The sequence below is a fragment of the Choloepus didactylus genome, chromosome 1 (genome assembly GCF_015220235.1).
Source record: "Choloepus didactylus isolate mChoDid1 chromosome 1, mChoDid1.pri, whole genome shotgun sequence".
Lineage (NCBI taxonomy): Eukaryota > Metazoa > Chordata > Mammalia > Pilosa > Megalonychidae > Choloepus > Choloepus didactylus.
Genome location: NC_051307.1, coordinates 182,443,018 through 182,469,546, shown reverse-complemented (window position 1 = coordinate 182,469,546; position 26,529 = coordinate 182,443,018). Strand labels below are relative to the sequence as shown.

The following is a 26,529-nucleotide window of genomic DNA, read 5'->3' as shown; positions in this document are numbered from 1 at the left end:
GGACCAGCTAATTATGTGCACTTGAGCCTTCCCAGTGTGCGCAGTGCCTAATTGCATTTGCAAGCAGCCACCTGCAAGCATAAATTGTCAGTTTAACCCTATACACATGGAGGGAGACAGCCAAAGCTTCTAATACTATTCATTTGTCCCCACGGCATGCACTTCAGCTGAGTACTTCAGCTCAGAATGCTGAGTCTGTGTAGGTGTGTGCACAAGCATTTGATTGTGTGTACAGGATGGGAAGTGTGAAAGAAAAGGCGGAAAAAGGAAGAGAAAGCTAATTATCCCTACTTCAGCCTAACAATAAAATTCAAACCCTCTTTAAAACCATCACAAATGTGTATTTCCACCCCAGTTATAATCGCTTCCTTAGAGAAGTTTGAAACCAGTTTATACATCCAAAGATTGCCTTCGCTGACACGGGACTGGACATGTCAGGGCTGCTCAAAGCAGAATGCTTGTCTGTTTAGTTACTTGGTTACTCATTCAGAGGGAAGCTAGTTTAGTAAATGGGCAGTGAAAAAAACAAATAAGGGAAATGGTGAAATCATATCTTTATTTGGAAATTTTCCTGTGAAGTACTTAAAAAAATGCCCTACTTTGAATAATAAGTGAACTTCCCTTGATTTTATATTAATAAGCTGAGTTGTAATACTGACTAAAGAATTTAGGAATGTCTTCTGAGAAACAACTTGGGAAAGAGCAAAACTGGAATTATAACTGAGCAGTTGACCTGATTAGCTATGTACGTTATAAATGATCTATAACCCCCAAAATGGAAACACACTGACTTCCTTCTAAATAGTAATAAAAAATTCTGTAGCAATCCAAAATTGAGAGAAGTGAGGGGCGGGGAGCAAAGTGAATTTGTTTCACAATCTGAAGTTGAGTTTGACAGCAATTAAATTATTTGGAGTCCCCGGGGGAGAGCACACATTTTAGAAGAGTCTGTCATGGGGAATTAATATCATTCCTTTCTACCTTTGCCCTTTACTTCATCTCTTTGTTTACTTTTTAATGCTTTGTCCAGGGGTAAAAGAAAAAAACTTTTCATGCAGTTTAGGATCTCACAGCTTTATTGAGCTATTCATGAATTGGGCAGCATCCTGTTCAGAAAGTAGAAGGGAGCTCCGCTGAGGACGCAGAAAGGGGCAGCTCATATAGGGTGAACGTGGAAGCAAGTGAGAAAATGTTCTTATTGGTTGACGTTGTTTCCATTTTACATGGGGGGGGTCTTACAAAGTGGGGAGCTGATATACATGATTACTGTAGTATGCTTGTGCATTCTGATAAGCCGTTTCCATGGGACCAAAACTAGTTTTATCTCCAAGTGTTGCTTATCAGCAAACCTGTAGAGTGTTTTCTGTCTTCTCAGAAAACTCCTGCAGGTCAATTATTTTCATCTTCTTGAAAAACCTTTTACAGAACGGGGTCAGGGGGTCTTCTCCCAGCAATGCTCCATGCAGGTGTTCATTTTATTTTGTTTAAAACCAGTCTAACCTGTTTAAGAAGGAAAAGTCTGGAATTGAACAGATGCCTGGGCCTGAAGACAGACCTTGCCATTCACTAGGCTGTGATACTGGGCAAAACACCCACCCTCTCTGGCATCAATTTCCCTAACAGTAAAATGGGGGTAATGACAATTCCAACTTCATAAAGTCGTTCAGAGAATGCAGTGATTTCCATCATGTAAGGCAATTAGAACAGGGCCTGGTGCATTGCAAAGGCTTATTAAGGGTGAGGAATTATTGTTATCACTTTCAAGAGGCCAAATGAACCCTTTTTTCCTCAATAACATTGCAACCTCTAAGCTATCCAGAGGCTGAACTATAGAGAACAGATGTGTTATGCTGTTTGCAATTTTTGTACCAAGAAAGAATTATGTAGATTTAAATTCATGTAAATGTTCAGTTGATTGATTTGCCTTGTAACCAGCAACCCCAATTTAGATATGTATCACTGCCATCTTCCTAGAAAATCCCCTCCAGCTCTTCCTAGTCTATGTCCTTTCCCTCCAGAGTCAACCACAATTTTGATTTGTATCTCCATAGACACTTTCTACCTATTCTTGAACTTCCATACAGATGGAATCATACAGCAGATACTGGTTTTGTTTCTGGCTTTTTTAGCTTTTGAGAGTCACCCATGTTGCTGCACGTACCAGTAGTCCATTTCTTTTCATTCCTGAATGGTATTCCAGTCTATGATTGTATTACATTTTGTTTATCCATTTGCTTGTTGATGGACATTTGGATTATTTCCGGTGTTGTTTGTAATTTGCTTTAAAATGCCTCAGAGAGATGATATGGTATATCTACTTTTGCATTAATTGGCTTTATTCTACTCCTTAGACATGGTGCTTTTTAGCTCTTCCCACCTTTATCTGAATGGAGCACAAGAAATCTAATGAACCTTGATTACATGCTTTGGAGCAGCACCTTGGATTTAGATTCCCAAATGGTCCTATGTACAACCATAGATTCCCAGGATCCTTTGTGGCCTGACCCCTATTAGGAGTTGGACTGAATCCTGCCAGTAAAATATTTTTGTACTTGTTCTGAGTGAACAATTCTTGTAGTATTCTGCCAGAACAATGAAAAGAACAGAGAATTAGCCCTTTTCAATTTACTTGCTAGATTATAAACTCTTGTTATACCTATTTGCTAATAAATGTTTGCTATGTGTGGCAGAATTTGGTCTTAAGACATTTTTTCATTGGAGCCTGGTCACCATAACAGAGGAAGAGGCCAACAGCCCTCACCTTTTGTAATCATAGTAAGTTACTGATAAAAAGACATGACAAATGTGATGACACAAATTGACTTAATACAGAAACAATATATTTCAGGAAATTAAACTGTAAAACAGAATCATTGTAAAGCAAATGCTAGTGTTCCATTGGCATAGCCATCTTCCAATGGTACCAGCTGAGAGTTTTTCTTTAGGAAGCGTTCATAGTTTATACTGACAGATCCACATTAAAAGTTAACTTCCCATTTCCAATTTTAAAAAATCTGGTTGAGTCAAAGTCAATATGTATCCATCACCCAGGATCCAAAGAGGCTCCCATCTTGATGATGTGCTTATAGATCTGACTTGTAAGTCCTGGGTCTTTCACCTGCTCTCAAGCACTTGCTTCTTCATTTCCTGTCCAAGGAATGTCTTAAGGGTCATTTTGATCCATTATGTGTTTAAAATAAGATTTTACATGCTTTTCTGTTTGTTTGTTGGGCATTTGCTTGTTTATTTTTATTTAGTTAGTTAGTTAATATTTTGAGGCTTCAAGAACCAGTGGCATCGTTGGTTGAATTATATGCACCTTAATTTTATTGCTATTTTTTCCTTCAAATGAAAGTTTGACATTCATATGCCCTTATTTCTTAATGACCTCATTCATACCAAAATTGGAGCCTGGAAGTTGAGAGCCGGATTTTTCTCTGACTCAGTTTCCTGTGTTCTGAAAGAAAATCCTTTCCCCTACATTAATTGTCATTCTTCTTTTGTTAAGCCTTAAGTGGTTTTAAGGTAAATCCTCATGTTGTCCTCAAATGCTAACGTGAACCTTTAAAAATACTGAAAGCACTCCCACAAATGAATTGTATTCCCACGATTTCCCAGCATCATTCGTTGTTCTTGCTTCATAGATGGGAACACAAAAACACATCCTTTTGTATATAACAATCCTAAAAACTTTCCCAAGGTCAAGAATATCTGTGTCAGGAAAGCCCTATTTTACCAAAGAACAGGATGTTCTGATAAACTCAATATTCTGAGAATTACCATGTGTACCTGTAGAGGTTCCCATTGTGAAGCATTCTATACCCTTTTTGCACTGAGAAAGAGGTGAACCTTTAATCTGTCATCACTGACTTCTAAACTGTCCCCAGCGCACGTATCAGTTCAACAATTTGCACATTTTGAAAGGCGGAAGTTTATATTATTTGAGAAAAGAAGGAAGCCTTTATGATTGAGAATTTTTAAGATTGTTCCAATGTGTTGTTCTACAGCTATTTCTACTTTGACTATAGTTTATCTTTGTTTTGTTTTGTTTTTTCTTTTTACTTTTATCTTGATGGTTAATTGTCAGCTCTGGAACTTTTGGTTTTGATTCCTGTCCTGTTACTTATTGGCCTGTGTTTTGTTTTTGGCTTGAGACAGAGGAGTGGCATGATCGCTTGCCCTCAGGCAAATGCTGACTCCACCAGAAGATCCCTTCTCCAGAGTCACTTCGTTAACATCTCTCCCTTGTTTCCCTAAGAATGCTCTTACTTTGTGAGAAGTTAGTAAGTATTTCATAAACAAAAAACACTGTTAGTTTTTTCTTCTTCTACAATAGTCTAAATATAAACCACATGTAGATGGTTCTTGTTATTATACATTAATGTGCCTCTCAAAATATATCCTATAACTAAGAAATCCAGAAACTTGCATAAATTAATGCAGTTATGACATTATTGCTCCATTGTGAGACTGCCTGTCAAGGGATAGAGTTTCTATAATTCTGAAGCTGGCTCAAATACTTGGTGTTGTCAGCTCTGGAGGGTGACTCGTTAGGGATACTTAGGCTCAGAAGATCATAACATGCAAGACTTGAGCCCCACAGGCTTAGGAGTCAAACAAATTGGTCCCAAGTTTTATTCTAGTTGAGACATGCTGAATACATTCCTTACGTGTTTGAGATCCAGTTATTTTCTTTGTAAATGAGGATCCAAATACCTATCTCATTATATACTTGCAAACACCCAACTGTATAATGTACACACTAGCACACACACATACGTGTAGCATGTAAGACAAAGTAAAATGTTAACCATGAATATCCTGAGGATGATTTTAAAGCAGAATTTATAGAAAGATATTTGCTAAGAAGCTTGGATACTTGTGACTTTTAACACATATGAGGAAATAGGTAGTTAGAAACTTGTATAAACATAGAAGCAGAGCAGAAGCAAGCAAATCTAGTATGCAAATTTTAAATGACATCAGGTTGTGACAAACTAATCGTCCCATCTCCACAAAATAAACACACCTTTGTCCAGGTCCAGGACCACACAGGTACAGTTTGTAGTTAGAGTGAGACCTTCAGTCTGGGTCTAGGCATGCCTTGCTAGTCTCTGAATTATAATTCCTTATTAAGGTAATTTATATCTCTTTTCTGATCCATGTTTTGGGACTAGCACATCTATTGGCATATAGGTGCTAATAAAATAGGGAGACTCAGGAAAGCAATTAGATCTCACAGAAAGTATAATAACTGTGTGGTGAATTATGTTTAGAAGGTTGTCAAATCACATCCCCTTAAGCAGGAAAGAGTAACATGGCTGTTAAGTGATGGGTGGGTGTGGAGATGGCAGGGCTCAGTGTGGTGGCAGAGGGTCAAATATTTCAAATATTTGTTTACACTGCTTTAGATTCCATTGCCTGGGCACTTAAAGTAAATAAATGAAATGAAATGAAATAAAATAAAATATTAAAAAATAAAAATAAAAATAAATAAATAAATAAATAAATAATAAAATAAAATAAATTAAATAGTAGATACCTGATAACTGTTGGCCTAAAACCTCTTATAAAAGTTGAAAGCAGGATATGCAACATCATCTCCAATTTTTTGAGCTTCTCTCTTGACTTGTATCATTATAGGCTGTCTTTGCACATCCCAGAGTAGGCCAACTCTTAGAAACCAATTCACCGAATTACTGTTTTGCCAAGGCAAATGGGCTCAATGACCAATTTGCCAAACTTACATTTTTGAAAACTATTTTTGGTAGACCAATTTTCATTTTTGCCTTCACAACAGCATGCTAATGAATCTTCAATATCTTCTGCCCCTGCTTCCCATTACCCCAGCAGGAGAATGAGAGGCAGAGACACTGGAGACTTAGGACATGAGGAAGATATTTCACAAGGATAAATACTTAATATGAAAATGCTTATGAATGTATTTTATGCATGTGGGGATTATGTTGACAACAAATCTTTATATATTCAATGAATGTATTCTTTTTATAAATGTATTCTTGAACACATTCTGGAATATTTTCTCAGATATCAAGAATGATTATAATTGTCCACTTTCATGATTAAGAATATGTTCTTGGAAAATATATTCATAAGATGCTCCATATTTGAGAATATGGCCTTATAAAGTATATGTTCGCCCCTACTCCACAGCTTCCTCTTTTCAAGTCTTCTTTTTCTGCTCTCTTTCCTCAACCTACCTCTCCCTTACCTTGTAGGCTGTGTGTGGAGCAGTGGGGACTGTGACAGAAACAGATTGAATATTCCTTAAAATGCTATAATGAGGACAAAATCAAAACCCATGAACTTCAACTAGAATAGTTGAAAGGTATAAGTAAATTTGATGAATTGGTCATTTGGTAAATGAGCCTTTCAACTAATTGGCTCTAGGCAAATTGCCCAGTCAGTTAATAGACTTCTGGTGAATTCACCTAGAGCTTGTGTATTCTGGGAAGAGGCAGATTGGTGAAAACATGGGGTTTGGAAGAAATCAGATTTTGTATATAAATTGCTTTGTGAACCTAAAGTAAAATGTAGTTCTGTGCAAGAAAAGGTACATGGTTCAGCTGATCATTAGCCTGGAAGTGTAGGCACTGCTAATTTAACACAACTTAATATCTTTGGGTTCACCCCACCTTATTAATTGAATTGAAGTTAGAAATTAAGGACATGGAGCCTAGCAAAGTTGATGTGATATATATTACCAAAATCATTTTTAAAGTGATCGGTAACAGTCATTATTAAAGTGCCTAATTGCTATGGTTGGCATGTTTTGAAAATATGGACATCAAATAATATTTGTGTTTGCTTCCTTATGGTCTTTGTTCCATCCCAATGCTATATAGCTCAGCTTCGAAGAGTTACCATGTATTAAGCACTTTATTGGGTTCTCTTATTTAATCATCACAACAAACCTGTGAAATAAATACTATTTCTGCTCCCATTTTACAAGAGGAAACCAAATGTAGCCAAGTTAAGTGCAATCTTTGTAGTCTTTCTTCTAGTATATGGGGACTCAGAATTTCAATTAGTTAGCATTACTCAGTTTAGACCAGCACTATCCAATAGGAATATAATGTGAACCACATAATTTTACATTTTCTAATAGTCATATTTAAAAAGCATAAAGAACTAAGTGACATTAATTTAATGTTCATGTTATTTAACCCAATATAGCCAAAATACTATAATTTCAACCTGAAATCTATAAATAAAATTGAGATATTTTGCAATTTGTTTGCATTCTGTTTTCATAGTGAGTCTTTGAAATCCAGTGTGTATTTCATACAACACATCTCAAAAGTGCTCAGTGGTTGCATGTGGTGAGTATCTATCATATTGGACAGTGCAAGTCTAAACCTTTGCTTCCCTAAGTGTGGTCCATGGACCAGCAGAGCAGGTACCACCTGACAGCTTGTTAGAAGTGCAAGCTCCAGATACTACCCCATTTCTATTGAATCAGATTCTCTATTTTAACTAGATGCCCAGGGGATTCGTTTGCACATTAAAATGTAAGAAGCACTGCTCTAGAGCCTGTGCTCTTTGCCATTTTACTATGCTTCTGGTTCAGGGTGCTTGTTGGCTACCTCACTTCACAAATACGTGTTGAATGCCGATTACATGGTATCACTGCTAGGTAACACTGGTGGCAGCATTGCACTGTGAAAGTACACTGGCTTTGGGATAAACTAGATTACTAGCTCTAATATCTTATAATTGTGCACAATTACTTAACCACTGTGAGCCTTAATGTCTGCATTTGTAAAATGGGTTGGCACCTATATCAGTTGTCTACTAAATATCACTCTCCCCTTTTTTAATTGCAGAGCTTCAATTTTTAGGTGAGGATTTGTCTCCAGAAATAAAAAAAAAAAATGTGTTTCCCAGCCTTCCTGTGGCTACATTCTCAGGAAGACTACATGAGATATTAGCCTAAGTATTGTTTCAGACTTCTGAAAATCTTCCTTAAGGTTTCTGACTCGGTTGAGAGTTATATCCCCTTTCCATTCTTTCCTTTTTCTTTCAGCCCAGAATACAAACATGAGAGCTGAAACTCCAACAACCATCCTAGATCATGAGGCAATCTTGAGAAAGGACGTCACATACTAGGATAGTGTTGGGGATTGAATTAGGTCCCACAAAAGGCATGTTCAGTCCCAACTCCTGGTCCTGTGGGTGTGAAACCATTTGTGAATAGGACCTTTGAAGATGGTGTGAGTTAAGGTGTGCCCAATCTGAATGAGGGTGGGTCTTAATCTGATATGGCTAACGTCCTTATAAGCAAAGGAAATTGGACACAGGAGAAGAAGCCATGGGGAGCACCAGAAGCTGGAAATCAATGGAAGCCAGAAGGGAAAGAAGGAGATGCCACCATGAACATTGCCATGGAAAACTCAAGTGTTTTAGTTTTTTTTTTTTTTTTTTTTTTGGCTGCTCAAGCAAATACCAGGCAATGGATTGGTTCCAATTTATTAGTTCATAGTTTCAAGACTAATAGAAGCCCGAATCAAGGTATCATCAAGGTGATGCATTTTCCCTAAAGACTGGCATTCTGGGGCTGGCTACCTGTAACCCTTGGTCCTTTACTTTTTTTGTCACATGGCAATGCACGTGGTCCTCTCCTGCATGAAAGGAATCAGGCTATGAACACTCTGTGGTATATAACTATGCTTTCTGAAGAGAGCCCCAGAATTCTCAATTTTATTTTTTTACGTATAAACACTGCTACCTGGTGGTGATCCACCATGGAAGGAAAGGCATTTTGTTCTAACGATTATATGTGTATATATATATACCCATATATATGAAGGAAATATTCCAAAATGTTAAAGTGGCTCTGAGTTTTGAAGGGGTAGGTGATTTTAAATGTTTTTTTTTTTTTTTTTTAATCAAGATATAGTAGGCACACAGCAAAGTGCATAAATCCTATGATTTAAACACATTTTTTACATCTGTATTCCTGGGTCACCACCACACAGATCCAGCTATAAAGCATTTTGAGCAACTCAGAAGGCTACTTTGTGCCCCTTCTCAGTAATTAACCACCCCCTCCACCTCTGTACACTCCTACAGAGAGGGCTGCTCTTCTGACTTATCACACTGGTGACCTTTTACTTCTATATACTTGTCTGTGTTTTCAAAGTTTCTATAGCAAAATGAGGATTATTTTTATAATTACTAAATAAAGCAAAGTACATAAAAAGACAGCTTTATCCAACAATCTGTGTGTTCCATGTTAATGGGGAAAGTGATTTTCAGAAATTTTGAAACAGATGACTAGCAAGGAGGAACTCGGTATATTTGCCACTGGGGTAGAGAGCGCAGAAGGCGGTTCACAGGCAGAGAAGCCTCCTGTGTTGAACCAAGGCCAGTATTTCCACTGTAGTGTTTTTAGTTATGAGGAGGGGTCTTGGGCTGCAGATGATAGCTCCATTGCTCTCACAGTACTTTTGCTTTATAAGCAGTAAAGTGGGATTACAGGTTTCAAGAAATGGATTCTTGCTGATCTGTTCTACACCTGTGTTTTTCAAATCCATCATTATTGAATTGAAGAGTTTGATGTTCCTGAGGAGAAACGAAGTATTGGCCTCTGAAGAGCTTTGCTGGCAAAAGGGAAATAAAAATATCATGGCTGTAGGAGTATTTTCAAGTCTATGCTAGAGACTAAAGCAGCAAGACTGAGGAAACCTTCATTACTGCTCTCAAGCTCCTCATTTTGGGAAATGGTCTGTTGATGGGGAAGGAATGTTCTTACAACAATTGAAGACAAATTACTTTTCTTCAAAGCACCTTCTCCTGAGGGTTTCAAAGCTGTGGAGAACTACTTGGACTCTGAGGTAAGATTTGAAAAAGACTAAAATCCACTTTGGTGACCTGCCACCATCTTCAAATTCTTCTGACAATTCTCAACTAGGAGCTTTTGTGCTGATTCCTGGAGGCACTCAGCATTAAGGTCGGCCTTTGTTCCCAAATTTTAGAGGCAGAAGAAGGGAAAGTACATTTTCTGGTACAGTAAGAAAGTAAACTATTTTGTGGGTTCCATGTTGGCACCTTGGCCTTGTAAACTGCACATCCTGTCTTCAAATTTCACAGCAGTTTTTATTTTTTTTTTATTAGAGAAGTTCTGGATCCACAGAACAATCATGCACAAGATACAGGATTCCTTTATATCACCCCACCACCAACACCCTGCATGGTGTAGAATATCAGTCCCAGACACAGAATCCTTTTAACGTGATGTGAAACAATATTTCATAGTGAGAAAAAACGTGGGATTTGGATTCAAAGAGCATAATTCGTGTTTAGTTAATTCTTAAACCTTACATTTTTCCCCACCTGCAAATTGGGAAAAATATCACCTCCACACAAGATTATTGTGAAGATTAAATTTAAATAACAGAAAAAAAATATAAAACATAAAACAGAAACTCCATAAATGATGGTTTCATCCCTCTCTACTTTTGCTGAGATATCCTAAAGAAGGGATCACAAGGAAAATAAGAGAGTGATGAAGTTAACATACATTTAGAATTAGGCAAAAAATAGTGTCAGATCATGAATCTTCTACATACCTGCTGTGCAACCTGGCTTAGACTCTCTGATGTATCATTTCTTCATTTCTAAAATTGGATTAAGAATAATAACTAACTCATAGTTATTATGAAGTTTGAATAATATAAACATCTGTGCCGGTTTGAATCTATTATATCCCTCACAAAAGTCATGTTCTTTAATGCAATCTTGTGTGGCCAGACTTATTAGTCTTTTGATTAGTTTGGGACATTTGATTAGATTGTTTCCACAGAGATGTGACCCACCCAAATGTAGGTGACACCTCTTGATTAGGTCATTTCCTTGGAAGTGTGACCCCACCCATCCAGTGATTAGGTCATTGGAGTCCCTAAGAGAGCTGAGAGCCCACATAGACTCAGTCACTTGGAGATGCTGAGAGATTCAGACAGAAGGACATTTGGAGATGCTAAGTTAAGAGATGAACCCCAGAGTTTGTCCTAGAGAAGCTAAGAGAGGACCCCAAGATGCTTAGAGAGAAACACCCTGGTAGAACAAGCACAGAAGCACAGGAGCTGAGAGAGAGAGAAGCTAAGAGAGACAGAAGCCCAGAAATATTCTGAAGAAAGCCATTTTGAAACCAGAACCTGGGAGCAAGGGACCAGCAGACACCAGCCACTTGCCTTCCCAAACTGACAGAGGTGTTCCAGATGCCATTGGCCTTTCTTCAGTGAAGGTATCCTCTTTTGATTCCTTACTTTGGACACTTTTAAGGTCATAGAACTGCAAATTTGTTACCTAATAAATCCGCTTTATAAAAGGCAATCCATTTCTGGTACTTTGCATAGCAGCAGCTTTAGCAAACCAGAACAACATCTATAAAGTTCTTAGCATGATGCCTTACATTTAGAAATAAATCAATAAAAATAAGTTTTTATCATTTAGATTGGACCTTAGCTGCTACCATATTTTCCATGAATAGTGGAGAGTTGATACCAATATTTTCATGTTATGTTAAATGAAGCCTCTCCATAGAAATATGATGACTTCTCCAAATAGAACAGTTTTAGTGATGGTGCTAGAGCCTGAGTCACAGTATTCAGAATTCTGCCCAATGATTATCCCATTGACCCCCTCAATTTACATTTCTTCCTTAATTTTAATGCTGTCTTATGAAATAATTATTTAAATAGGACACTGAATTCTTAACCTAACTTGGACAAAATTAAAGACATTCCAATACAGAACTAAAGTCCTTAGAATTATTTCTGAATTTGTAAATATACAATTGTTCCAATCTCCATGAGAGGAGACCCTAGTGTTGCCAAACTTTGGAAGGAAGTTAAAAGATTTTAATTATGATAAAGTGACAAAGACAATAGTGACACCACCCAACTCTAAGAGCATGGCACAACCCATGCCCTTTACTCTTTTAAAAATCCCCTTCTTCAAAGAAAGATTTTTTCATACATGTATCATTATTCATTAGAATCAAGTTTGTCTTTTGGTAAACTATATAGTATATTATTTTCTACAATGAATAAAAACATCAAATTCCTTGGGCACAAGTTAATCTATGTTCTGAGAGAGAAAATATTTCAATATTGCTACCTTTATAATTTTTAAAACAGAATTTTATGTGTGCTTCAGGATTGTCACTTCCTTCTTAAAAGAGTGTTAATAATGAGAAACTGATGTTATCAGGATATAAAATACAAATCTCTTCCTAGTGGAAATTCAGAGAAGGTACAGTGATTCTAAAACAGGATCATTTCCTTCACCCCAAGAAAGTTCTCTAATAAATCTTCTCTCCCACCACTTTTTGACTTCTGTTACCTGGTTTTGGACTTCATATAAATAGAATCATACAGGACATTTTTTTTAAATGGCTTATTTGGCCTGACATAACATTTTTGAGATCCATCCCTGTTGCTGAACCTTGTATCAGTTCATTTTTTATTGCTGAATAGCATTTCATCATATGTATTTATCCATCTCAGTTTGTGGACATTTATTCTGTTTCTAGAGTTGGCTATTATGAATAAAGCTGTTGTGAACATTCTCTTACCAGGCTTTTTGTGTACATATGTGTTTATTTAATATGAGTAAATCCTAGGAGTGTAATTTCTGGGTCATATCATAAATGCGTATTTAGATTTATAAGAAACGGAAGGCAACAATAATTGGTTCCTGAATTTAATGTGGGTGATTCTGATGATTTTCACCAGTAAGTATGATTCTTGTTTTTGTCTGATGGATATGCACATGTTATATCTTACAGATTTTGCATATCTTTTAATGTTAAGGAAGTTTATTTCCCTTCTTAATCTGTAGGTAGACTTTGTTAGAAATGGATGATGAATATTATCAAAAGACTCTTGGGCATGAGTTATGATGGTATTGCAGTTTTTCTCCTTTGATATACTAGTAAAGTATATTCAGGAGTAATGACGGTCAAAATATTTAACAACCAGTAGAGCATGGCACCAACCAATCAAAACACCAAATGTAAACAAAATGCAGACATGTTGTTTTGCTGGCTACTTATCTGTCTTTTATATATATATATTTATATATATAAAGTGTGAGAACATTGTACAGCAGGGGTCAAAAAACTTTTTCCATAAATGCCCAGAGAGAACATGTTTTGGGCCTTTCTGGCTGTAGTAGTCTCTGTTGCAAATATTCACCACTGCTGTTGTCACACAGAGCAGTCATAAATAATATATAAATGGATGGACATAAAACTTTATAAAAACAGGTGGTTGTCTCATGGACCACTGGTTGCCAACTCCTAGGGTATAGTTTGTTTTGTTTGTGTGTGTGTGTGCTAATTTTGTTAGGTTTTGATATAATCTTATGCTGGTCATATACAGAGAATTCTAATGATTTGCTACTTTCTTTTTGCTCTGAAAAAATTAAATATTATTAGAATCATCTAATTCACCAGGGAAGTCATTGGAAATGGCACATTCATGGGCAATCTTTCTTTAGTTACTTTTTAAATTTCATCGATGTTACTTTCTTTCCAGTTTTCTACCTTTTCCACAGTCAATTTCATCTGTTTCTTACAGATGTTCAAATGTATTTAATAGAATTTTGCAATATGAGCTCAATATTCTTTAATTCTATGTGTTGTTATATGCTCTTTTTAATTTTGAATTTAATTTATTTAGCTCTCTCTCTTTTAATGAGTAAGAGAAGCAATGGTTTCTCATTTTATTGGTTCTTTAAAAACTCAGTGATTGAATGGATTAATTAATTCTACCATTTTTCCAGTCTTCTAATAAATAACTTCAATTTTATCTTTATTTTTCTGATTTACAGAGGTTAATATTGTTTTTATTTTTATTATATCTTGAGATGGATGCTTAATTTGTGTTTATTTAAAATTTTTATTATATGGTTATTTAAAATTGTAAATATTTCTTTGAGCAACTTGGGCTATTTTTCCTGTTTTCTTATCCACATTTTCATTGTTGCATTCCAGATATTCTGAAATTTAGGTTTTAAATTCTTTTGTCCAAAATGTGTTTATAGCATTTTAATTTTAATTTGATGCATTTTTTTTTTCTTTTGGATTTGCTCTTCATTTTGGTTACAGCATATAGTCTCCAGTAGATTTGTAATTTGGAATCTTTTAAACTAACCTATTTGGTTGGTATAATTCAATTCATATATTATTATATATGTGCCTGGTCATTCAAACTTATGAATTAATTTGTTTTTGTTCAGATCTTGTATATAATTATTTTTTATCAGTTGGTCTGCTGTGAACTGACAGATGTAAGACAACATGTACAACTGCTATTGTGTTCAATAAGTTTCTCCTTGCCTTTTTTCTATAGTCAAATTATTTTGTTGCTTCATTTGATGCAAAATATTTAGAACTTTTAATCTTCATTGTGGATTATACCTTATCATTATTGTGTCCCTTTGTTTCATTTAATACTTTTTGCTTTGGACTTTATTTTATTTTGGCTCTGGATTTTTTGTGTTTTATTAGCATTTGTTTATGTATTTTCTACACTTTTATTTTGAACTTTATGAGTCACATTGTTATAAATGCATCTCTGTCATTAAGTTTTACTTTGGGTTAAATCTGTGAGATATTTTCCTTTTTTTAAGTAAGTTTATCCCAATTACATTTATTGATATAAGATATGTTTACTTTTAATTCTGTCATATTTTATGTTTTCAATTTTTTAGTAAGCCTTTGCTTTCTCCTTTTTGCTGTGCATATTCTTTTGTATTTGTATTTGCGTGGGTTAGGGGGTCCTTTCTATTAATCTGGAAGATTCATAATATTTAGGTCTGGTCATAAGTACCTTTATAATTTTATTTGTAAGTCAAACTTAATTTTCTGTGTCTAGATTTGAGGACAGTATCTATTACCTGCCGTTACAGATGTGAAAATTTACACCCTTACAATCACTCCTTCTCTTTTTACCACCTCATATTTTGTTATTTATTTAGTTACTTGTTATTTTTCTTTTAACTTTAAATAGTCTAATTAAATCTCTGCTCCTTAACATATCTACCTGGGAAGGCATTAACAAGAAATACAAAAAATAAAAAATGTAATGCTCTTACATTGTTTATCTTCTGCTTTTCATTTTTCAATTATCACTTGCTATCACTAAAATTGTCAATGTTTATATCATATACCTCATGCTACACATTCTTCCCCATAGTTACACATTCTGTGTCCACCGTTGATCCTTTTCACTCTGTCTTCTTCTATCACTTTGTTATCTGGATTTCATTGTTAAGTTTTCTCATTATTTTCTTTAAAAAAAGAAAAGGTTATTTAGTATTACATTGCTAGACTCATTCAGGTTGGAAAACTTCTACTTTTTGCCTATTCCATGAAAAATGGCTGCCCAGAAAAAATATTTTTGGATCATACTTTCTTTATCCAAAAGTGCTCTTTTTTTTTTTTTTTTTTTTTTTTGCCTTTGAATATTGCTTTGGAGAAGCCTGGGCCCAAAAGAATTCTAGAGAATTCTTTATTCTTAACAATCAGTGTCAATGCTTGTCTAGAAGATGTTTTGCATTCCAGTTGTTTTTTATATCAATTTTCCTTTTCATTTGCTTATTGGGAAGGTCTTCTTTTATGTCACTGATGATAGTTTCCCTTCCATTTGTTGAGTTTTGTTCTTCAAGGTGATCAGTTATCTTTTTGTTGGACCACTTTATATATCCTAATATCTATTTTCTTCTAATTATATTAGTACATGTGTCTTTTTTTTCCTCTCTCTCTCTCTGCATTCTATATAGTCATCTTTAGCTTTTTCTCCTTGTCACCACCTTGGTTGCCATTCATGCTTATTTATTTATTTGTTCATCTCTTTATTTAAAAATCAACTTTTAATTAATTTGTAATTGTGTGGTATTGTCCTCCATTTATTTCTTTAATACTGAAATCTCCATTTTCATCTCATTTTGTTTATTTTTCTCACTCTGTATTTTTATCTCATTTTTGAGCTCTTGAGCTCTTGGGTTTTATTTAGTTCATCTATAGCCTGAAGCACTTCTAGGAAATTTTCCTCTTTCCAAAGGCTTTGTTTCCTTCCGTATCTTCATCTGTTTCTGACATACTATACTGCCTGGTCCCATCACTTTATGGGAGCACACTTGGAGAGGCATGGTGCACTGCTCTTCTTTCTTTCCCTCCATTTTATACTGCATACTCTGAACTGGGCAAGGTTGTCCAGCTCAAACCAGAGTAGATGAATTTTCATTAACTCCCTTCCCATCCCAGTTTTTCTTCTGTATTTTAAACTTGAAGGTAGTGTTTATGTAGCCCGAGGGGTAGAAGAGAATGGGAAGCAGTGGCAGGCTGGAACCTGCTCATAACAATTCATAAGAGCAGGTCATGAAATTTTCAGTATTTTTATGAACCACTTGTTAAAAAATCATGGCCATTATTAAAAATTAAATTATATTAACTTACAATTAAATACATTATATTTAATGTAATAGAAACTTTATGTTAAAAAATTCTCAAAACCACCCTTCCTGATTATTTTATAATCATCCACGCTATGATAGATACTTAGGCCATGGTGTTGTACATTCAGTGACATCACATTGGTTGCTTGAAACCAGCCATGGTGGGAGTATTAATGCCACAGACATCAGCAAATGCTACAAATCAGGGTTTGACTTATTATTTTGTTGACGGTTTAGACCTAAGAAATTGATGGAGATAATTTTTTAAATGCAGGCTAAACTTAGACATGTGCTATGTCTGGAGCCATTACACTGTGATTAGCACAGAAAATTGGGAACTATTTTTTCAGTATTTGGAAACTATTACCCAATTTCAAAAGAAGTTGCTTGCTTTATTGACAAATGACAAACACCTTCATTGTTCACTTTCTTCTTACTTGATAACATAAAGAAAAATCTCAAAGAATATTCATGTTGAAACTGCACTTGTTTATCAGTTACAGCCATAGGCAGTCTATGAATACAAGAGTTCAGCAAAAATGAACAAAAACATACTATGAGAATCACTTGTCTCTATGGAATTTATAATAAAGAGTAGGTGAATTTTATTGTTTATTATTTTATTATTTTATTTGTACTTATTTATAAGTATATTTTATTATTGTAGATAATATTTGTAAATTTATTATTTTTAATTGTGTGCTATGCCTCTTTTATAGCAGTAAAAATTTTTATATATATATATATGTGTGTGTACATGCATACACAATTTTTTTTCTGAGAGAGCCAGGTGTAAAACCTTTACCAGCACCCCACTGCTGGGAAGAGTCAGATAGGGTTGTGTGCACCTTCATTCGTGAATCTGAGCCCTGCTCTTATGTCTCATGACAGTTTATTTCCCTTTTTCGATTGTATTCAGGGAAACTATTCAAAATATTTAGAAGCCTGTAAGGTAGACATCCACCAATCAAAACAGAACCACCAGCTATTAGCCATGGTATTCTGTTCCCATGAAAGGATACTTTTAGGACACAAATAATGTTTCCAATTTTCTGGGCCACTGGAGCTTTCCACTCAGTTAGTACGAGTCAGCCAGGCTGGTCTTTTTCCCATTTCACACCGATTTGTCTCCAGCAGCCTTTAGCACTTCTCTCCTTGCCCTGCTCTTCTCAGGATGAGGGAAGAACTTCACAAGCATCTCTTCCCCTCACGGCCTGCTCACTCTGAAGATCTTACTTTAATTATTTTTTTGTCATCTCTTTGGCTAAATCCCTGTTTACCGCTGAAGCAAATTAGATTAGGAAGTTAAGAATCCTTTTGCTTTCCTCTCTATTTTCATCCCTTTTCTCAAAAATTAGGAACTCCATAGGTTTTTCTTGGCTCTGCTCACACTCAGAGGTGGTCTGGGTGAAGCTGTCTGTGGAAATTCTTGTTTCTCCTTCTAGAACTGACTGTCTTTCCACTTTTTCCAAGTGGGACATCTATTGTAAGATTGTGTGTGTGTGTGTGTGTGTGTGTGTGTGTGTGTAAAGGAGTGATTACTTTACTTTCCCCTTACATTGCTTCTGTGGAAAGCAAGGTTTGGAATTGCTTGGATGCCTGCCAAGCCCAGTATATTAGTTTTCTTTTGCTGAGTAACAGCTTACTACAAACCTAGCAGCTCAAAACAACACACACATTTATTATCTTATAGTTTTCATAGGTCAGAAGTCAGAGCATGGCTTTCCTGGTGAGTTTGGAAAAAGTTTCTCACTGTATTAACAAAATAGCAAAATTAATTTCCTTGTGGTCATATGATTGAAGTCTTTCATTTTATTGCTATGTCAGTGGGGACCACTATCAACTCTCAAAGGACACCCTCAGGTCCTTGCCTCCTGGCCCCTATGGGCAGGCTATTTTCTTCCAGGCCAGCAGAAGCTCTCCTCTCAATGTCTCACCTTCTCCCACATTATTAAGCCAAGCCCACCCAGGATTACCTCTCTTTTGATTAATTCAAAGTCAACTGATTAGTAACCTAACTCCAGGAGTGGTATCCCCTCATCGTCACTGGTCTTGTTCACAATCCCGTGGGGGATTTATTGTACATGGCATGCTTGTATGTCGGGGGGTGTGAATTGGGGGGAGGGACATCACAGATTTCTACCTACCTTACTCAACCATCCTTATTTTAACAACTGCAAATCTTTCCTCATTCTACTGATTGCTTATCTATTTTAACTGTTTTCTTTTCTTTTCTTTTCTTTCTAAATTGTGGCTTGGTTTTACCTCTTAGGTTTTTTTTTTCTCTATATTTTAATGCAATTTTATTGAGATATATTTACACACCATACAGTCCATCCAGGTATACAATCAATGGCTCACAGTATCATCACATAGTTGTGTATTCATCACCACAATCAATTTTAGAATATTTTCATTACTCAAAAAAAAAAAAAAAAAATGGAAAACCCAAAACATCCCATACCCCTATCCCCCCCATCACTGATGCCTGGCATTGGGGTGATACATTTGTTACTGTTGATTAAAGAACATCACAATATTAATGTTAATTATAGTCCATAGTTTGCAATAGGTGTGTTTTTTCCCTTATGCCACTCTATTATGAACTCCTTGTAATAGTTTTGTACACTGGTTCTAGTTCATGAAGGAAATTTTTACAATTGTACTGTTAACCACAGTCATCGCCCATCACATTAGTGCACTGAACTATACAGTCCCAAGTTTTAACCTCTGGCTTTCCTTATGATGACACATGACTCTAAACTTCCCCTATCAACCACACTCACACACAGTTCAGCACTGTTAATTATACCCACAATAATGTGCTACCATCACCTCTATCTGTTTCCATTCTTTTAAATAATTCAACCTAGTTAAAAATTCTGTACATCTTAAGCAGCTGCTCCTCATTCTCTAACCTCGCTCTATCTCCTGGCAACCTAAATTCTAGATTTTATATTTGTGAGTTTACATATTATAATTAATTCATATTAGTGAGCTCATACGATATTAGTGCTTTTGTGTCTGACTTATTTCACTCAACATAATATCCTCAAGGTATATCCATGTTCTCGCATGCTTCACAACTTCATTCCTTCTTAGCACTGCATAGTATTCCATTGCCTGTATATACCACATTTTGTCCATTCATTGGTTGATGGACACTTGGATTGTTTCCATCCTTTGGCAAATGTCTGTTACAATGCTGCTTTCACTTACTTCTTGTAGGCGTATACCAAGAGGTGGGATTGCTGGATTGTAGGGCAACTCTATACATAGCTTCCTGAGGAACTGCCTAACCATCTTCTACAGCGGCTGTACCATTTCACATTCCCACCAGTAGTGAAGAAGTGTTCTTATGTCTCCACATCCTCTCCAACACTTGGAGTTTCCAGGCTCCATGTTATTGATTGTATCAGTCACATCAGTGGCCTTCATAATATTCACAAAGGATGTACAAATTGTGCTATTTGAATGGTCAAGTTTGACAATAACAGTCTTTCCATTCTTTATACTTTAGAACAATTCTCAAAATATATTTATTAAGCACATTTGTCTTAACCAAATTTCTCTTCTAAATGTAACTTAGAAGAAGAGAATCTTTATTTAATTTATACATATTCAAAAATAAAACTCATCCATTTTCTCCCGTTTTCCACGGAGGGAAAAATTGGTCCAAACCAGATATCGCAAATGGTGTTTTCTATTTTGGCTCCTCTGTGTTGAAGACCAGAGAAAATCCACTGTTGTTTTCATCTTGCTTTCAACATAATAGTATCAATATCTTTTTCTTCTTCTGAATCTTGTTCTGGTATCCAACATTGACCTTTTACATTTGAAAAAAAAATGAGTATTTCAAAGCTTTGCAGTTTCCTTCCTTCAAACACTGCCGAGGTGGGTTTCCTTCCTGGAGCACACAGTCGGAGCTCAGCAGACAGACTCCGGGGTCCTCCTTCATGCCTGGGCACGCGCCGCCCCTGGTTTGTCCTCATAATACCCAGGTATATTGAGCGCCTTCGCCACTCGGGCGGCCACCTGCTTCGCACTGGGACGGCTACGGCCTGCTGGACACCAGCATCGCCCGCCACGGAGGGAACCGGAAGTCCACAGCCGTCACTTCCGTTGGCCTCAGCGGTCTGGCCGGGCGATTTACGGGAACCTCTTAGGCTTTAAGTAGAGGAAGATTTTTGAGGTTTGGTTTAACTCTGCTATCTTAATCTGGAATCAATAACTGTTTCAATTTATTATTTGCTACATTCTTCTGTGCTAAATACTTTCTGAGTATAATGGGGTAATATTTATGAAATACCTTCCCAGTGGATTTTCTCTTTCAGTAATGTTTTATTTCCTTCCGCAGAAACGCCTTGCAAACTCACACTTAATTCATGAGTACTGTGATACCAAGGAAGGAAAAGAGGATGCACCAGGATACAAAGAATTCCATTAGATAGCTGACAAAGAGGGTTTGATGTAGAGAAGGTTCCCATCAGAAAGGAAAGGCGAGTAGACACCTTTTGTATGGGAGGGGAAACGAGGTTTGGAAGTGTCAATACTGAAGTCAGAGAAAGCCTGAGACCCTCAGTAACCCAGTGCATCCTCAGGTGGGCTCCAGATACATTGAGAGGGAAGCCAAGAGCAAGATGGGCAGTGGCTGAGCAGGTCTCAATGGTGAGGAGAGAGGTGACCAAATAATGGAATCTGCTGAGCATCTCACCATTAGCAGTGTAAGAAAGAGCTAGATTATTGCTAAGGCACAAGTGTGGGGAAACCATGTTTTTACTTGGCAAGAAAAGTCAGCCCATGAGTTACAACATCTGTAAACACTTCAGAAGAAGATGCTGTGGGGGCAGGGCCGCATGACTAAAGATGTAAAATGTGTTACATCTTCTTAGAACCAGGAAGAAAGACCTTACAAAGACAGAGGCTGTCTTGAGGCTGTGCTAGCTTCCGCCAATATCCAGGTGCCATCGTGGGAAGAAGATGGAGGAGGGAAAGAAAGCCATGCCTCCTTTTATTCTAAATGAGACTATTTACAATAGAAGAGACTGGATTACTTGTACTTGGAAAGTTTAAAATTATTTCTGCCGCTAATGGAAATAGGAGCTCGAGAAAGAGATTGCATTTGATATGGAAAATAGAGAAGCAAACTAAATTCAATGTATGCTTCCGTTTGTAGTGCATGAAAATTTGATCCCACTTGTTTTAGTTTATCAGCTGCTAAAACAAATACCATATAATGGGTTGGCTTAAATAACAGGAATTTATTGGCTCATGATTTTGAGGCTGGGAGAAGTCCAAAACTGAGGTATCAGCAAGGTAATGCTTTCTTCCTGAAGACTGTGGCATTCTGGGGCTGGCTTCTGGTAATCCTTGTGGTTTCCTGGCTTTTCTGTCACAGGACGAGTGTCTTCTCCAACTTCTGGCTTCTCTCTCCATCTGCTTTTTACTCTGCTTATAAATGACTCCAGTAATCCAGATTAAAGCCCAACCTATGTCAGTTGGATCACACCTTAATCTAAGAAGAAAGGTCCATACCCACTAGAATGTGGACCAAGACCAAGACTATGTCCAAACTGGGGTACACAATTCAATCCACCACACTACTCTCCATGAATTATCTCATCCAGTCATTCCATCAACACTATTATCTCATTTTACAGCAGATAGTACCAACAGGAAACAAATTTAGATAACTTGGGTAGCATCACAAAACTAGTAAATCATAGATGTGAAATTTTGTTTGACCCCAAAGCTGCCTCTTTTAATATTAATATCCTTTAATACTAGCATCTTTTAATATTTAATATCCTATATTAAAAAATATATATAATATCAATAAAAATCTAATGACAATCTAAGTGACCCCAGCATGGGCTTCAACTGAAGTGAGCTTATGACTTGGTCACTAAGACTCAGATATTCACAAAAGATGTTCAAGTTTAAAAGAGAATGTTGAGCTACCAGGTCATTTTCTTTTTATCTGTGCTTATATCTGGACTCAGTCATTGGTCCTGACTACAGATAATAAAATCAGACTACAATGAAGATGCTTCCTGCATAATCTTTCTGACTCTTCCAAATAGCATTACATGCCCTTTCTTTGTATTTCTACATTGTTTGGTACCATTATAGTATCCCTTATCCAGCACTATCTCTGTGTCAGAGCGGAAGCCTGAGGAGACAGAGTGGCGGCTCAATGCCCACATATCTTCGTTTGCTAAGCCTTGGAGCAGAGCAGCACCCACCCTATGAGCCAGTGGTGGTCCTGACTGTAGCTCTGAATTGTAAATGCCTATTGGCTTATCCAGACTCCCCTAGACTTTAGATCCTTAAAGACTGGACTTATCTTGGTCTCTGCTTATCCATTTCTTCCCATCTTTAATTTCCTCATTTCTGGGTGATTTTCACATTCCTTTATATATCATCCTTTTTTGTTGTTTCTCTGAGTGTCAGTTATTTTACCAGTAGGAAAAATGTTCACCTCACTTGGCTGAGCCATGAAAGACATATGGTAACTACCACCTTTTTAATTTGGAAGAAGTGAATGGGAAAAGACTCTGATGTTTTTATTTGAACTACATCCAAATATAAAATGGAAATCTGAAATTTTCTGGGAAAAATATTTTTCTTCATCTCTTAAAACTTATCTCCCAACAGAATCTATTTAGGAATGCAACATTATTTAGCTCTGCCTTGAGATTTGACCAAAAATTCACTTCCACTTCAGCCTCAGCATTGACCTTTGTAAGAATCAAGTTGAAGATTCACATGCAATTCCACACCATTTCTGGGATCCTTGAACATGTGTGTGGTCAGTAGTCATGTGAACACATAGGTTCCATCATACCTAAACAGCATAACAGGGTCAGTAAAACGACTAAGTGCATTCTGATTCATTGTTCACATGTGAATATTCACTTTCAAATATAAGTGTACATTCTAGATATATCCTTGAAATGAAAAACCTTACATGCTTTACAAATGATAAACCTCTAGCAGTCATTTAAATATAAATGTACATTTATTATTCTGAGTATAAAACACTATAATACTTAATGGTAATAACTAATGGCATTAATTTATGTGTATAAAATATTACAATCTTCTAAATATTTAAAAGAATAGGGAAATTATTGACAGAAAGTACTAAGAGAGACTGTGTTACCTACATAACTTAGGAAGAATCTTATATCTTTCTTGGATGAAAATATGTTTATAAAAGTCAAATAAAAATATAAGGCAGAATAATAAAAGATAGAATTTTGTCATAATTCTGATCTTTACTAAATTATTCAGTGTATGAGCATTCACAACATTAAGTAAGAAAGTTTTTCAGAGCTGTGTTTAATTTTTACTTATTTAACTCTATTTAGGCCACAGGTCCTTCCAAAAAAAGTCCTATTTAGGAATCCTTCCCATTTTGTGAGAATGAGTCAAAAGCAGAATGCAACTTTGCCAACTTTTTATAGAATGGAAAATCAGAAAAGGCCATGCAATTGTCATTGACAACAGAACAAACAGGAAGGTTCTGAATGATTGACAACAGAACAAACAGGAAGGTTCTGAATGATTCACGCATCACAAGCATTCAGTTTTATCACAGTCACAACTGTGTGTCCAGAAATTCATTATAGCAGTGTGTAATATAACAGATATACTGGCTGTGAGCAGAAAAACAATAGCCACTTTCCTCATTCTCCTTCGGCCATAGACAAGCTTCATTACATGCTAGAAACTTTTTGAATGCACATTTACAAAATGTTCAAACAATATTGAAAAACAACTCTTGCAAGTTTTTTTTTTTTTTAATTTAAAGTGCTTGCATTAAAGGAAGCCTTAATATTTAACTTTGCAAATAATAAAACCAAATTAACAATAGAGGACTGCCTGCAGAGAACATATAACATTTACTGGAATCTACTGAAGAATAAAATCAACTGATGTTCCTTGAGAATGAAAGTCATTCCTATGTGTATTATGTCAGAATGATCATCCTGTTATTCTGTTCCAGGAAAGATGAATGGTTTGAGGAGAACTTCATGGAGAACCGGTGCAGTTATCCACAATACGCCAGGTTTCATGCCATTATGGCCATGAAATCGCAGCAGATTTCCAGCCTGGCTTCATCCCTCCATTCTCACCAAGCTATCATCAATGATCCTCGCTGTAGTTACCTATCTGATTAGTTATTCAGGATAGAAACAAACTCACTTCTGGATGAATGACAGGCTCCATTAATGATGTTAACTCATCAGGAAGGGGCACTGGGACATTTTGGAGCAGGCAGCAGTGCCATTTGCATAAAGCTGTTATCATAAAAATGTGTCCGTAAGTGTTTAGAAATGCCCTGTGCCTATTCCTTTACTGACACTTCCTTCAGATAAGCTTCACAACAGAGAAGCCCAAGGAAAGTCAGAGTGACCTGAAATTTTCACTGTTAGTCAAATGAAAAGGAGATCTCCATCGTGAAAAGAAAAGCCTGAGTTTTAGCCAATTTTAGCCATTTACCAATGGAGGCTTCCTGTTCAAAATCAGCAAGAACAAAAAGGCAAGGAGAGTGGTGCCCTCAGAAAAATATGGTGAAACATATGTCAGGTTTCTAATTATTAGACAATTATACCTGCACATAACTAGCCATCTATATAAATCTTAATGTTAGTGTTTTATATTAAAAGTACTGAGGTATCATACTGAACACTTGGAATTTCTACAAACCACATCTATCATCTAAAAACTGTTCTACCTGGCCTATGTCAAACCTAAGATGCTTTGATTTTGAAGCAGACATAGAAATAAGCATTATAGTTACTATCATAAGTATTACTAATTAATTGTTTGGGTGATTACAAACATTGGAATAAAAATTCCAGAAGCACTTCCTTAGGAAACATCATCCCCATGGATCTGTCTGCAAAGAATGAAGTTCATAACTAGAGAATCATTGATAAAGATTGAGGTATCCTGTCCTCAAAGATATTATTAAATTTCACTTGTTGCTTGCACAGTGGCTCTTGGTCAATATCTTGGGTTCAGGGAAGGGAATGCTGGGGAGAGTTGGGAAGAAAGGGTGGGCAAGCACTTTTCAATGAGTGAATTTGTACTCATTCTCTGTTTTCTACACAATATCCCTCAGGAAAGCCTAGAGTTGGGCCTTTGGAGATGAGGTAAAAGAAGGATCTATAGGTTATTGGAAGAGATTCAGTGAAGAAGTTAATAACAAGGGTTACTGAGTTAGACATTTGGGTTTAGAATCCTAGCTCTGCCACTTCATGACTGTGTAACCTTTAAACTCTCTAAAGTTTTCTCTTCTGTAAAGGGAAACTACTGTTGAAGATCATCATGAAGAACAAATAAACTGACCTTTATAAAATGTGTATCAGTTAGCTATTACTGCATGACAAACACCCGATAATTATGGCTGAAATTTTTTTAAAAATCATTATTTTTCATGAATCTGTGGGTCAGATTGACACTGATGCTGATTTGGACCAGGGTTGGTTGATCTCAGCTGGCCTCATTCACATGTCAGCAGTCATCCAATGGGCCTAATGGGGGCTGGCTGGTCTAGGAGGGCCCCACTCACATGGCTGGAGAATTATCAGATGTTGGCTGGCTATTAGGGTGATACAGATTACTAGAGCACATATCTCGCGTCCTCCACGTGCCTCGCTCAGGCTTGTTCCACAGCAGAGGGAGAGTCCCAACAACAGAAAGGATAGAAACATCCAAGGCTTCTTGAGGTCTAGGTTTTGAAGTGTCACATCATTACTTATATCACATCCTATTGGCCAAAGCAAGTCACATGGCCAAACCCAACACTAATGGAGCAGAAAGTACATTTTGCCTCCAGTGAGAAGAACTGCAAAGTCACATAGCAAAGGTCATAGAAGGCATGGTAGCTGGGAAGCATGAACAACTCTAGTCATCTTTGCAACCCCCACAATGGATAACACAATGTTTGGCACATTGTAAGCATTCAATGTGAAATAACTCTTACTCTTATTGTTGAATCGTTTGGAGGGGATTGAAGGAGAGGAAGGTAGC

The 26,529-nt window shown here is 36.4% G+C and overlaps 1 pseudogene; it reads right to left on the bottom strand.

Moving 5' to 3' along the window:
* Positions 1–20,262: 20,262 nt before the first annotated feature.
* LOC119526509 lies at positions 20,263–21,453 on the bottom strand (annotated as a pseudogene).
* Between the last annotated feature and the right edge of the window lie 5,076 nt (positions 21,454–26,529).